The sequence below is a fragment of the Triturus cristatus genome, chromosome 5_1, assembly GCF_964204655.1.
Source record: "Triturus cristatus chromosome 5_1, aTriCri1.1, whole genome shotgun sequence".
Classification (NCBI taxonomy): domain Eukaryota; kingdom Metazoa; phylum Chordata; class Amphibia; order Caudata; family Salamandridae; genus Triturus; species Triturus cristatus.
The window spans coordinates 814,767,349-814,781,232 of record NC_140587.1 but is presented as its reverse complement, the minus strand read 5'-3'; the positions used below and the strand labels follow the sequence as shown (position 1 = coordinate 814,781,232).

General features: G+C 52.4%; 1 protein-coding gene across 5 annotated transcripts in view; it reads right to left on the bottom strand.

The window, feature by feature from the left end:
• CEP192 (centrosomal protein 192) overlaps nt 1-12,961 on the bottom strand; it is a 1,978,693-nt gene extending 1,965,732 nt beyond the window's left edge. For 4 of the 5 annotated variants that reach the window (XM_085605862.1, XM_085605865.1, XM_085605864.1 and 1 more), the window contains exon 1: nt 12,716-12,961. The gene's annotated coding sequence lies outside the window, so the exon portion shown is untranslated. Of the gene's footprint in view, nt 1-12,570; nt 12,676-12,715 lie in introns of those variants that run through there. The other variant, XM_085605863.1, reaches the window with a different exon arrangement.
• Between the last annotated feature and the right edge of the window lie 923 nt (nt 12,962-13,884).

The window sequence follows — 13,884 nt, the reverse complement described above, 5'->3', positions numbered from 1 at the left end:
CCCGTGAAGAGTTCTGCCAGGAACAGGCCACCTGCCCTTCCCTCGTGGAACTCCGACAACAAGCCGAAGCCCAGACCGCCGGTGACCGGACCGGAACCCACTGGGTCTATTGGGACAATGGCCTCCTATACAGCGAACAAAAGTCAGCCGAGCTAGGCGCAGCCCGAGTACTGGTAGTACCCCTGCGCTTCCGAAGCCTCCTCCTGGGCCTGGCCCACGATGTACCCTTGGCAGGACACTTAGGCCAAGACAAAACATATCAGCGATTAGTTACCCACTTCTATTGGCCCAAGATGCGAGCAAATGTAGAAGTCCACTGTAAATCCTGCCTCACGTGCCAGGGCAGTGGGAAAAGTGGCGGAAAGCGCAAGGCTCCATTACAACCCTTTCCCGTTGTGAGTACCCCGTTTGAGCGGGTCGGCATCGACATTGTGGGACCCCTGGATCCGAAGACCGCCCAGGGCCACAGATTCATCCTCGTCCTGGTGGACCATGCCACCCGCTACCCCGAGGCCATTCCCCTCCGCACCGTGACGGCTCCCGTGGTGGGCCGGGCTCTCATGGGGATCTTCTCCCGTGTCGGATTCCCTCGCGAGGTTGTGAGTGATCGCGGCACTAACTTCATATCCCGCTACATGAAGTCCCTGTGGCAGCAGTGCGGAGTAACATAAGTTCACGACCCCCTACCACCCCCAGGGCAACGGCCTGGTGGAACGCTTCAACCGAACCCTGAAGGGGATGATCCTGGGCCTCGAGGAGCCCCTGCGCCGAAGATGGGACGTCCTCCTCCCTTGCCTCCTGTTCGCGTACCGGGAAGTTCCCCAAAAGTCCCTGGGGTTCAGCCCATTCGAACTACTATACGGACACCCCGTCCGGGGGCCCCTGAGCCTGGTCAAAGAGGGCTGGGAGACAAGCCCCCAGGGGACCCCCCCTGATGTGTTCCGCTACATCCTGGCGCTCCGCAACCAGACCCGGAAGTTCAGAGAACTCGCAGAGGCTAACCTCGAGGCCAGCCAAGAAGAAATGAAGCGCTGGTATGACCAGAACGCAACTCTGGTCGAATTCCAGCCGGGCCAGAAGGTTTGGGTCATGGCCCCGGTGAAACCCTGCGCCCTACAGGACAAATGGACTGGCCCCTTCAAGGTGATCGAGCGGAAGAGTCAGGTCACGTACCTGATCGATGTACAGTCCCCACGGAACCCCCTCCGGGTTCTCCACGTGAACCGTCTCAAGCCCCACTTTGTGAGAACGGAGTTGAGTTTGCTACTGGCCACCGACGATGGGGCGGAAGAAGACACTGAACCCCTGCCCGACCCCCTGTGCGCTAAAGAACTGGATGGTTCCGTGGAGGGAGTGAAACTGTCGACCACCCTCACTCCCCAACAGTCCGACGACTGTCGCCAGCTGCTCAGACAATTCGCAGACCTCTTCTCCCTCATTCCAAGGGTCACCGACTGGTGTGTCCACGACGTGGACACCGGCGACAGCCCACCTGTGAGACACTGAGCCTACCGGGTGCCTGACCGGGTCCGCACCTGCATCAAGACCGAAGTACAGAAGATGTTAACCCTTGGAGTGATTGAACCCTCCGATAGCCCCTGGGCCAGCCCGGTAGTCCTGGTCCCGAAAGCGGCCGCCCCTGGGGTCGCCCCCGAACTAAGATTCTGTGTGGACTACCGGGGGCTCAATGCGGGCACCCGAGCGGACGCTCATCCTATCCCCCGCGCCGACGAGCTCATCGACCGCCTTGGGGCCGCTCGTTTCCTCAGCACCTTCGACCTGACCTGCGGTTACTGGCAGATTGCGCTCACGGAAGGGGCAAAAGAACGCTCCGCCTTCTCCACACCCGATGGACACTACCGCTTCAGGGTCATGCCGTTCGGGATGAAAAATGCCCCGGCCACCTTCCAGCGGTTGGTAAACAAGGTCCTGGCCGGACTCGAGGAGTTCAGCGCAGCGTACCTTGACGACATAGCCGTATTCAGCTCTCAATGGCACGAGCATCTCCAGCACCTCCGGCAAGTACTGCTGGCCCTGCGCCAAGCCGGCCTAACAGTGAAGGCCAGCAAATGCCAGCTCGGGCAAGGCTCCGTGGTCTATCTGGGGCATCAGGTGGGCAGCGGGCAGGTCGCCCCCCTCCAACCAAAGATAGACGCCATCAAGTCCTGGGAGCCTCCCACCACTCAGACGGAAGTCCGGGCCTTCCTGGGCCTCACAGGATACTACCGGAGGTTCATTAAAAACTATGGTAGCCTCGCAGGGCCTCTCACGGAGTTGACCTCCAAAAAGCTCCCGAAGAAGGTGCAGTGGACCCCCCCGTGCCAGCAGGCGTTCGACGCCTTGAAAACCGCCATGTGCACCGCCCCAGTACTCAAGGCCCCCCGACTACTCCCAAGAGTTTGTGGTCCAGACCGACGCATCCGAACACGGCATCGGAGCCGTCCTCTCGCAGTTCAACGACAAGGGCATAGATCAGCCCATAGCCTTCATCAGCCGAAGGCTGCTGCCTCGAGAACAGCGTTGGAGTACCATAGAACGAGAGACCTTCGCCGTAGTCTGGGCCCTCAAGAAACTACGGCCCTACTTGTTCGGAACCCACTTCCGAGTGCAGACGGACCACCGGCCCTTGCGGTGGCTGATGCAGATGAGGGGAGAGAACCCCAAGTTATTACGATGGTCAATCTCCCTCCAGGGGATGGACTTCACTGTCGAGCATCGCCCCGGGACGGATCATGCCAACGCCGACGGCCTGTCCTGGTTCTTCCGCTTCGGCGAGGAGAACCCCCCAGTAGATGGGTAGTTCTCCACGCCTTTCAGCTGGGGGGGGGGGGGGGGGACGCGTGTGAGACCGGCCTCACGGCGTATGCCCTCCCGATCATCCAGCCAACCTGCAACCACCCCCAAGACACGGCATCTCCGACTCCGGCCGCCTCAGCCACACAGACCCGAGGGCCGGCCAGAGCCCCAGACGGACTCGACACCCTACCACGCATGTCCGACCGAGGGAGCGGGAACCCCCGAGCCAGACCAAGAGGCGCCAGCCCAGTCACACCTCGGATCGCCTTCCCCCGGGAGGACTCGATCGGCCACCAGGCCCCTGGGGAGCAGGCGCCTCGCCTGCCGAGCGTCTGGGGTCCCTCCCAGACCCACCTGAAAATACCAAAGAAACGAGCGGCAGGAAATCCCGCCGAACCCCCTCAGTCACCAAAGGCCCCTCTCTGCGAGGACTCCGGACTTCAAAGGGCAGGGGGAGTATAATAAGGGGTGCCGGAGGAACGAATGGTAGAGAAGACCTGGAACCATCGAAGCCTGCTGACGCCGTCGCGGCTCCCGAATACCGAACCACCTGGGCCTGCTGAGTGACTCGCGGCCCCCAGCCATTGAACCATCTGAGCCCTGCTGACGAGATCGCGGCTCCCGAACACCGAACCACCTGGGCCTGCTGAGTGACTCGCGGCCCCCAGCCATTGAACCATCTGAGCCCTGCTGACGAGATCGCGGCTCCCGAACACCGAACCACCTGGGCCTGCTGAGTGACTCGCGGCCCCCAGCCATTGAACCATCTGAGCCCTGCTGACGAGATCGCGGCTCCCGAACTCCGAACTACCTGTGCCTGCTGAGTGACTCGCGGCTCTCCCCTCGAGGACGAATTGGCAAAAGATCGCCCAGAGAAACAACACCCTCCAGCTCGAGGATTGTGAGCTATCCGCAGGGTACTTTGCAGAGACACTACATTCAAAGACTGTCCCGCTACCCCCATTCCCATACCACCGATTTGTAGTCTCTTGTGCCGCTGATGTACTACTTACACCTTGGATCATAAAGATCCCTTGAAACCTTCGATAAAAGAACCTATCGTCCTACAAAGAATACGTGTGGTGTCACTCTGTTCGTAGTGTAAGCTCAGGGTGTGCGCGCCTGGTTCGGCCTACTTGGGAGAGGTGGGTCAAAGGGGTGGGCAAGACTGGTATCGAACCCCCCTCCGGCGAACGCCTTTCCAACAGGTTATGTGGGTGCGTGTAAAGGGTTATGTGGGTGCGTGTAAAGGGTTATGTGGGTGCGTGTAAAGGGTTATGTGGGTGCGTGTAAAGGGTTATGTGGGTGCGTGTAAAGGGTTATGTGGGTGCGTGTGTAGGGTTATGTGGGTGCGTGTGTAGGGTTATGTGGGTGCGTGTGTAGGGTTATGTGGGTGCGTGTGTAGGGTTATGTGGGTGCGTGTGTAGGGTTATGTGGGTGCGTGTGTAGGGTTATGTGGGTGCGTGTGTAGGGTTATGTGGGTGCGTGTGTAGGGTTATGTGGGTGCGTGTGTAGGGTTATGTGGGTGCGTGGCAGTAATACGAAAAGCATCTCAAAATAAAGGAACACAAACATTGAGTTTGTGGAAAGAGAAAGCACGTTGTAAGTCAAACGGGCACAGCAAAGCATTAACAACAACAAAACAAACAAGATCACTTAGAGAAGACTGAGTGCTGACAATGGATACACACAGTCCATCATCATCTTAAGAGTTCGATTGCGGCCAATGTGCACTCAAACCTGCCCCCTCCTTGTGAGTTGCACCCCATATTTCATGAGTTGTGGGGGGGTGGGGGGTGTGGTTGTGGGTGTGTGGGGGTGGTTGTGTGTGCGCGCGCTTGTGGTTGGGTGTGTGGTTGTGGTTGGGTGTGTGGTTGTGGTTGGGTGTGTGGTTGAGTGTGTGTGTGTGTGGTTGAGTGTGTGTGTGTGGTTGAGTGTGTGTGTGTGGTCGAGTGTGTGTGTGGTCGAGTGTGTGTGTGGTCGAGTGTGTGTGTGTGTGTGGTCGAGTGTGTGTGTGTGTGTGGTCGAGTGTGTGTGTGTGTGTGGTCGAGTGTGTGTGTGTGTGTGGTCGAGTGTGTGTGTGTGTGTGGTCGAGTGTGTGTGTGTGTGGTCGAGTGTGTGTGTGTGTGTGTGGTCGAGTGTGTGTGTGTGTGTGGTCGAGTGTGTGTGTGTGTGTGTGGTCGAGTGTGTGTGTGTGTGTGGTCGAGTGTGTGTGTGTGTGTGGTCGAGTGTGTGTGTGTGTGTGGTCGAGTGTGTGTGTGTGTGTGGTCGAGTGTGTGTGTGTGTGTGGTCGAGTGTGTGTGTGTGTGTGGTCGAGTGTGTGTGTGTGTGGTCGAGTGTGTGTGTGTGTGTGTGGTCGAGTGTGTGTGTGGTCGAGTGTGTGTGTGTGTGGTCGAGTGTGTGTGTGTGTGGTCGAGTGTGTGTGTGTGTGGTCGAGTGTGTGTGTGTGTGGTCGAGTGTGTGTGTGTATGGTCGAGTGTGTGTGTGTGTGTGGTCGAGTGTGTGTGTGTGTGGTAGTGTGTGTGTGTGTGGTAGTGTGTGTGTGTGTGGTTGAGTGTGTGTGTGTGGTTGAGTGTGTGTGTGTGTGGTTGTGTGTGTGTGTGGTTGTGTGTGTGTGGTTGTGTGTGTGTGGTTGTGTGTGTGTGGTTGTGTGTGTGTGGTTGTGTGTGTGTGGTTGTGTGTGTGTGGTTGTGTGTGTGGTTGTGTGTGTGTGGTTGTGTGTGTGTGTGGTTGTGGTTGTGTGTGTGTGGTTGTGTGTGTGTGGTTGTGTGTGTGTGGTTGTGTGTGTGTGGTTGTGTGTGTGTGGTTGTGTGTGTGGTTGTGTGTGTGTGGTTGTGTGTGTGTGTGGTTGTGTGTGTGTAGTTGTGTGGTGTGTGGTGTGTGGTTGTGTGTGTGACAGTAAGACAAAAAGCATCTCAAAATAAAGGAACACAAACATTGAGTTTGTGGAAAGAGAAAGCACGTTGTAAGTCAAACGGGCACAGCAAAGCATTAACAACAACAAAACAAACAAGATCACTTAGAGAAGACTGAGTGCTGACAATGGATACACAGAGCCCATCATCATCTTAAGAGTTCGATTGCAGCCAATGTGCACTCAAACCTGCCCCCTCCTTGTGAGTTGCACCCCATATTTCATGAGTTGTGGGGGGGTGTGGTTGTGGGTGAGTGGGTGTGTGGGGGTATGGGTGTGTGGGGGTGTGTGGGGTTGGGGGTGTGTGGTTGTGTGCGCGCGCGCGCTTGTGTGTGTGGTTGGGGTGTGTGTGGTTAGGGGTGTGTGTGGTTAGGGGTGTGTGTGGTTGGGGGGTGTGTGGGGTTGGGGGGGGTGGGGTTGGGGGGGTGGGGTTGGGGGGGGTGTGGGGTTGGGGGGGGTGTGGGGTTGGGGGGTGTGTGGGGTTGGGGGTGTGTGGGGTTGGGGGTGTGTGGGGTTGGGGGTGTGTGGGGTTGGGGGTGTGTGGGGTTGGGGGTGTGTGGGGTTGGGTGTGTGTGTGTGTGGTTGGGTGTGTGTGTGTGTGGTTGGGTGTGTGTGTGTGGGGTTGGGTGTGTGTGTGTGGGGTTGGGTGTGTGTGTGTGGGGTTGGGTGTGTGTGTGTGGGGTTGGGTGTGTGTGTGTGGGGTTGGGTGTGTGTGTGTGGGGGGGGTTGGGTGTGTGGTTGGGTGTGTGTGTGTGTGTGGTTGGGTGTGTGTGTGGTTGTGTGTGTGTGTGGTTGGGTGTGTGTGTGGTTGCGTGTGTGTGTGGTTGGGTGTGTGTGTGTGTGTGGTTGGGTGTGTGTGGTTGGGTGTGTGTGGTTGGGTGTGTGTGGTTGGGTGTGTGTGTGGTTGTGTGTGTGTGTGGTTGGGTGTGTGTGTGGTTGCGTGTGTGTGTGGTTGCGTGTGTGTGTGGTTGGGTGGGTGTGTGTGTGGTTGGGTGTGTGTGTGTGGTTGGGTGTGTGTGTGTGGTTGGGTGTGTGTGTGTGGTTGGGTGTGTGTGTGTGGTTGGGTGTGTGTGTGTGGTTGGGTGTGTGTGTGTGGTTGGGTGTGTGTGTGTGGTTGGGTGTGTGTGTGTGGTTGGGTGTGTGTGTGTGGTTGGGTGTGTGTGTGTGGTTGGGTGTGTGTGTGTGGTTGGGTGTGTGTGTGTGGTTGGGTGTGTGTGTGTGGTTGGGTGTGTGTGTGTGGTTGGGTGTGTGTGTGTGGTTGGGTGTGTGTGTGTGGTTGGGTGTGTGTGTGTGGTTGGGTGTGTGTGTGTGGTTGGGTGTGTGTGTGGTTGGGTGTGTGTGTGGTTGGGTGTGTGTGTGTGGTTGGGTGTGTGTGTGTGGTTGGGTGTGTGTGTGTGGTTGGGTGTGTGTGTGTGGTTGGGTGTGTGTGTGTGGTTGGGTGTGTGTGTGTGGTTGGGTGTGTGTGTGTGGTTGGGTGTGTGTGTGTGGTTGGGTGTGTGTGTGTGGTTGGGTGTGTGTGTGTGGTTGGGTGTGTGCGTGGTTGTGTGTGTGCGTGTGGGGGGGGTTGTGTGTGGGGGGGGTTATGTGTGTGGGGTTATGTGTGTGGGGTTATGTGTGTGGGGTTATGTGTGTGGGGTTATGTGTGTGGGGTTATGTGTGTGGGGTTATGTGTGTGGGGTTATGTGTGTGGGGTTATGTGTGTGGGGTTATGTGTGTGGGGTTATGTGTGTGGGGTTATGTGTGTGGGGTTATGTGTGTGGGGTTATGTGTGTGGGGTTATGTGTGTGGGGTTATGTGTGTGGGGTTATGTGTGTGGGGTTATGTGTGTGGGGTTATGTGTGTGGGGTTATGTGTGTGGGGTTATGTGTGTGGGGTTATGTGTGTGGGGTTATGTGTGTGGGGTTATGTGTGTGGGGTTATGTGTGTGGGGTTATGTGTGTGGGGTTATGTGTGTGGGGTTATGTGTGTGGGGTTATGTGTGTGGGGTTATGTGTGTGGGGTTATGTGTGTGGGGTTATATGTGTGGGGTTATGTGTGTGGGGTTATGTGTGTGGGGCTGTGTGTGTGGGGCTGTGTGTGTGGGGCTGTGTGTGTGGGGCTGTGTGTGTGGGGCTGTGTGTGGGGCTGTGTGTGTGGGGCTGTGTGTGTGGGGCTGTGTGTGTGGGGCTGTGTGTGTGGGGCTGTGTGTGTGGGGTTGTGTGCGTGCGGGGTTGTGTGCGTGCGGGGTTGTGTGCGTGCGGGGTTGTGTGCGTGCGTGGTTGTGCGCGCGCGTGGTTGTGCGCGCGCGTGGTTATGTGTGCGCGTGGTTGTGTGTGCGCGTGGTTGTGTGTGTGTATGGTTGTGTGTGTGTGGTTGTGGTTGTGTGTGTGTGGTTGTGGTTGTGTGTGTGGTGGTAATACTAAAAGCATCTCAAAATAAAGGAACACAAACATCGAGTTTGTGGAAAGGGAAAGCACGTTGTAAGTCAAACGGGCACAGCAAAGCATTAACACATCAACAAAACAAACAAGATCACTTAGAGAAGACTGAGTGCTGACAATGGATACACACAGCCCATCATCTTAAGAGTTCGATTGCGGCCAATGTGCACTCAAACCTGCCCCCTCCTTGTGAGTTGCACCCCATATTTCATGAGTTGTGGGGGGGGGGTGTGGGGGTGTGTGTGGTTGTGTGGGTGTGTGGGGGTGTGGGGGGGTGGGAGGTGGTGGGTGTGGGGGTGGGTGTGTGTGGGGGGTGTGGTTGTGTGTGTGCTTGTGTGTGGTTGTGTGTGTGTGTGTGGTTGTGGGTGTGGATGGTTGTGTGGTTGTGTGTGTGGTTTTGTGTGTGTGGTGTGTGGTTGTGTGTGTGACAGTAATACTAAAAGCATCTCAAAATAAAGGAACACAAACATCGAGTTTGTGGAAAGAGAAAGCACGTTGTAAGTCAAACGGGCGCAACAAAGCATTAACACAACAACAAAACAAAAGATCACTTAGAGAAGACTGAGTGCTGACAATGGATACACACAGCCCATCATCTTAAGAGTTCGATTGCAGCCGATGTGCACTCAAACCTGCCCCCTCCTTGTGAGTTGCACCCCATATTTCATGAGTTCTAACTGCTGCACCCACCATAGCGCTTTGAGAACTAAAGCGCTACATAGGTCTAATCGATTAACCAGTCGCCAACATGCTGTGCTTTTAAAGAGAATGTGCCAAAAGTTTCCAGCTTCCTCATCATGTCCTCATGAAAGCGCCAACGAAAGGACTCCCTGAATGGTGGAATGGTGCAACGGACATGAAGCAGCCGCTGCGATCAGAAATAAACACTGAACGTTGTCCAGTTTCACAGTAACATTTCCTTAATGTTCTTTAACCTCTTGAGTGCCCATGACGAGATGGTCTCGTCATGGGCCGCGGTTGCGCTGTGCCCATGTCGAGACTATCTCGTCATGAACCCCGCCCGCTAATGAAAGGGCCGGCACAGGGCGGGGAAAGGGCGGGCACTCAAGGGGTTAAGTCACAAAACAGTAATACTAAAAGCATCTCAAAATAAAGGAACACAAACATTGAGTTTGTGGAAAGAGAAAGCACATTGTAAGTCAAACGGGCGCAGCAAAGCATTAACACAACATGTTGTTTGATGTTCTTTGAACGAGAGCATCAAAGGGGCGCCGCGAAAGTGATCGCGGACGAAAGTGAAAGTGATCGTGGGCGCTTAATGAGCATGACAAGGTTTGTCAGCCTCTGCTCCTAAGTGCGCGCCCGCGCACATGCACTGTAGCTCTAGGCTGGCCATGGTGGCATTTTTTTTGAGCCCTCACAAAAAGTCGCGCCAGAGCAGCGCATGCGCTGGGTGAGGCGAGACCTAAAAAGTATTACATCTTCACTAACATAAGTAGTTTGTGGGCAGCAGCAGAGCAAGCTCCAAGAACAATAGTTAGAGACCAGGGGTATATACGTTCAGTAACAAAATATATACACAATGTAAGAGGCAAAAATCATAAGGGCTTGTGTGAAGCATTTAAGAATGGGGTAAATAGGCATCTACTTCTGCTGTTTACTCCTCATGTTTGCAAACTCCTTTACAGAACGCAAGCACCCAAACAAATTACATTGTCAATGTTTGTCCAACTAATATTATGTAAAAATAGAGCACTGAATTTAACACAGGTCATATATAACCCTTCTGGCCGACACGAATACCATCAAGAAATTAGTTGGCAGCTGACTGCAGCTCATATAGCCTACATAACTCCCTTATACTACTTAATCCTCTAGAACTTGCAGGAGACCTAACTGCTGTGGGTTGTGTCCATCACTCAGAACTGTACCAGCACCTAAATCAGAGATCGCCAAATGAGCAGGCATGTAATAACTGACGATCTGCCATATGCTCCTGGCCAATCAGAGAAGTATGATCTATTCTACGACTGAAGTCCCAACTAGCTAAATACCATTATCTTTTCTTTACATCTCACTATGACAATCAGATATCGTAGGATAGTAACAAAGTCAAGCAAAGCAAATCTCCCAATCATTTCTCTCTCCAACCATGCGTGCTGAGGAACATAAAAATTTAAACAAAAGGTCTCCGACTAGACAACCTGGTACAATAACAATGCAAGTTAACTATGAACATTTGAAATATCATAAATGGACTTTAAGAGCTACTCGAAGCTGCCAGTTTATTAAAAACCATAAATTGGTCACTTTTTCTGACACCTCTTAATTCTCCACAATACTAAGGGCTGCGTCTGATTACACAATAACTGCAGTTGATGGTCAAATACAGCACAACATGGAAACACTTCCCCCAACAATGACACTGCAAACACAGGATCAAAAACAAATACAACACCCTTGCCACCACACACACCCTACGCAACATAGCAAGCTACTAATGCAGGCAAATGCTTCGGTACTCTATGTACGAACAGCAGTTAGCACTATATATACATGTTGCAATGGAATACAATGTCATTGCTTTTAGTGTAAGCCAGGTGTCTGAAACCAATCGATTGTGAGCTACCAGTAGCTCACAGATGCCTTTAGAGTAGCTCACAGCCTTCAGTTCATTTTTAAATAAGCACAGGTCACATTTTCCTTTTAACCCCTTGAGTGCCCATGACGAGATGGTCTCGTCATGAGCCGCGGTTGCGCTGTGCCCATGACTAGACTATCTCGTCATGAGCCCTGCCCGCTAATGAAACGCCCGGCACAGGGCGTGAAAAGGGCGGGGCACTCAAGGGGTTAAAGTTAGGGGAAGGCAGGGTTGAACTTTAAATTATCATCATCAGCCTACAGAAAGGCGAGCCTGATAATGAGCAGTGCTCAGTCAGATTTCTGGACCAGGCTGGGGCACAGAAGTGAAGCACTGAAGTATTTAACTCATAAATAAAAGTACTTGTTGACTCAATATTGGAGCGCGAGAACAACAAAAAAAAAAAACTCTGAATGCTTTTAACCCCTTCGCTGCTGCGGACATTCCGCTGCAGCGCTGGGGGGGGCAGGGGGGCAGCGCGGTGGGCCTGTGCTCATGACGGAGCCGCTCTGTCATGAGCCACAGTTGAGCTGTGCTCATGACGGAACGGTTCCGTCATGACTCCGCCCATTTGCGTTGTCCCCCCGCACAGGCGGGGAAACAGCGCCGCGCAGGCGGAGCGGCCGCCAACAGGATTGTCATGACGGAACCGTTCCGTCATGAGCACACGCCAACCGTGGCTCATGACGGAACGGTTCCGTCATGAGCAGGGAAGGGGTTAAATGGGAGAAAAATAAAATGTAAAGTTACCTTAATGATTAACTCTTCATTTTAATGTTTTTGCATTCAAAGTGTTGCATTTACAAGTGGCACACCTTTTACTCCCATTGGCCAGTAGACACTGAGATATATTTATAACCGAAAAAAAATTGCAATTTTTTCTAAATGGGAGAAATTTAAATTGAAGAAAACGTTTTGTACGATACACTGTCTTAATGTCTTTCTCCACTTTCAATAAAGCCAATTACATCTTAATATTTTATGAAGCATGTTTCTTCACTTCAAAATACCTTCCAATTAAACAAATGTATTTTTCTGTTATAAATATGGCACCATGTATACAATCCACTGGGTACAAGATGGCTGGTGTTTGTGAATGCAACACTTGAAAATGGAAGAAAAATAAATAAATGATGAGTTTTATGGAATACATATAAACAAAGTTTATAAGTCTTATAAGTGAAAAATACAGCTATTAAGTGGGAGAAATTTAAATTGTAGAAAAAGTGTAGAAAAAGTGTCCATATTATGAAAATGTTCCCAGAACATTCTTTGCACTTTAAATTCCTCATTTGTGTCATACATGTTATGGTGAAAGATACGTCCTGTTCCACAAGTACATATAACACAGTCTCAGTCACCCGTACACACTTATCCAATTCATACACACACATGTACATACATTCCCAAAGACAAAACTCTCACTCACAGAAGAGGTAGCCATGTCTTAGTGCCAATAGACAAAGTATTTTGTTCAAACCAAAGCATTTGGTTCTATGGATATTAGGCTTAAAGCCCCCTTGGCGAGGGGGTATCTGGTAACAATTCGCGAGCTTCAGTACCTCACAAGGATTGCCAATGATCAGAAGTAGCTCTCACTACAGAAAAGGTTAGAGGGTAGCCCTACAGTACATTGTTAGCCACCCATAGTTTCTTCAAATAAAAATAAATAAATTACAAAGCAACGTCCGTGCCTTCAACATGACCTCTCCAAATCCATGCGCTACTGCTGTAACGTGATTCCAGCCAGAAGTCTCTGACTGTCAGCAAAGAAGACAGGAACATAAAACCCAGTGAAAGCATGCAGCCCACCTACAGAACTTCGCAAAAAGGTGTACCGCTTCAGCTAATCGAGCAAGAGCTGTCACACACTTTCCCGGAGTTTCGGAGGAGTGAATATAAACTCTTTACGTCTCCCCGAGGAAGCCTCAATGGTTTAGGCTGGCACAAAGCATCTACTGACTTCCCGCGCCAGTTGCTCACTTGTCTGTCCCCACAGCTGCCAGGGTAGCCACCGGAACAGCAACCGCCAAAACTTCAAAACGCAGAGGACAGCAGCGGAGGCGTCGTTCTTTCGAGTACAAGCTGCCGGGCTCCCTTTCCGCAGCAGCGCCACCAGCTGACAGCGCGCGACAACGGCGCAACGACGCAAGCGCCGCGTGCGACCTCACATCTATCAACAAACGCACGCAACGCGTGGATTAGTGGATGCGGTCCAAGCCTCTCTGTGGCCCAGGATAGAAGCTGATTTCCTGTTGTCTGACTTTGTCTTGCTACGGAAACAAGGGCAATCGCTTGTCAAAAGATCTCAACGAATCTTACAAATACATTCGACTCGTGCCGGGAGGTGATTCCTTTCAGGAAACCCGCTTGCTCTTTGGCTGAGGTAGACTAAACAAGCACTGGCAAAGCAAAGCAATTATGACTCTCCTACACAAAATGTATTGTTTTTTTCAATGGTATTTATAGCCATGTTGTACAGCTGCCTGGCTGCTATGCAGCACGGCTGAAAGTTAAAAAAAAAAGTGCTATGATGTTGTCAATGCTGGCTGTCTCATAGCGTTGTTTTTTAGGTTTCATCTCTAGACGGTGAACATGTGCTGTCTCAAACCAAGACATGCTGTATATACAAAGTAGGCTTACAGCCTGCCCATAGACTTCCCATTTGCTGGCACCCGCGTCCTTCTATTTTGCACTCTCCCCATTTGTCAAGGGCATGCATACCTCATGTCTCTTCTGGTGTTTAGCCCTACCCGAGCACACCACCCTACTACTGTTAAACATTGTAGGGCATTGTTTCGTGGCTATTTTTTTTTTTTTTTTAAATAGGTGACTTTGCATGCATCTGGCAGCACTTTCCATTGACGTAGGATTACCGCGTGATGTATGTATTTCTCTGGCAAGGCTGGCAGCCTCGGTGGAAGATTGTATTAGTCCCATTTTAGTTCTGGGCTCCTACAACATTTAAAACATCGTTCTTTCACCCTGGGGAAGAACAGGAGGCTGCCTTTCCCCACCCATGAAGACGCTGTACTTCTGTTTGGGTCAGAGAGGCTTCTAACAACTTTTACTCCTCTAGGGCTTCCCTTGGACTCCAGACCCTGTTACATGGTTGTCTATGGGGATTCGAGAGGCAGCAGACCATCTTTGGC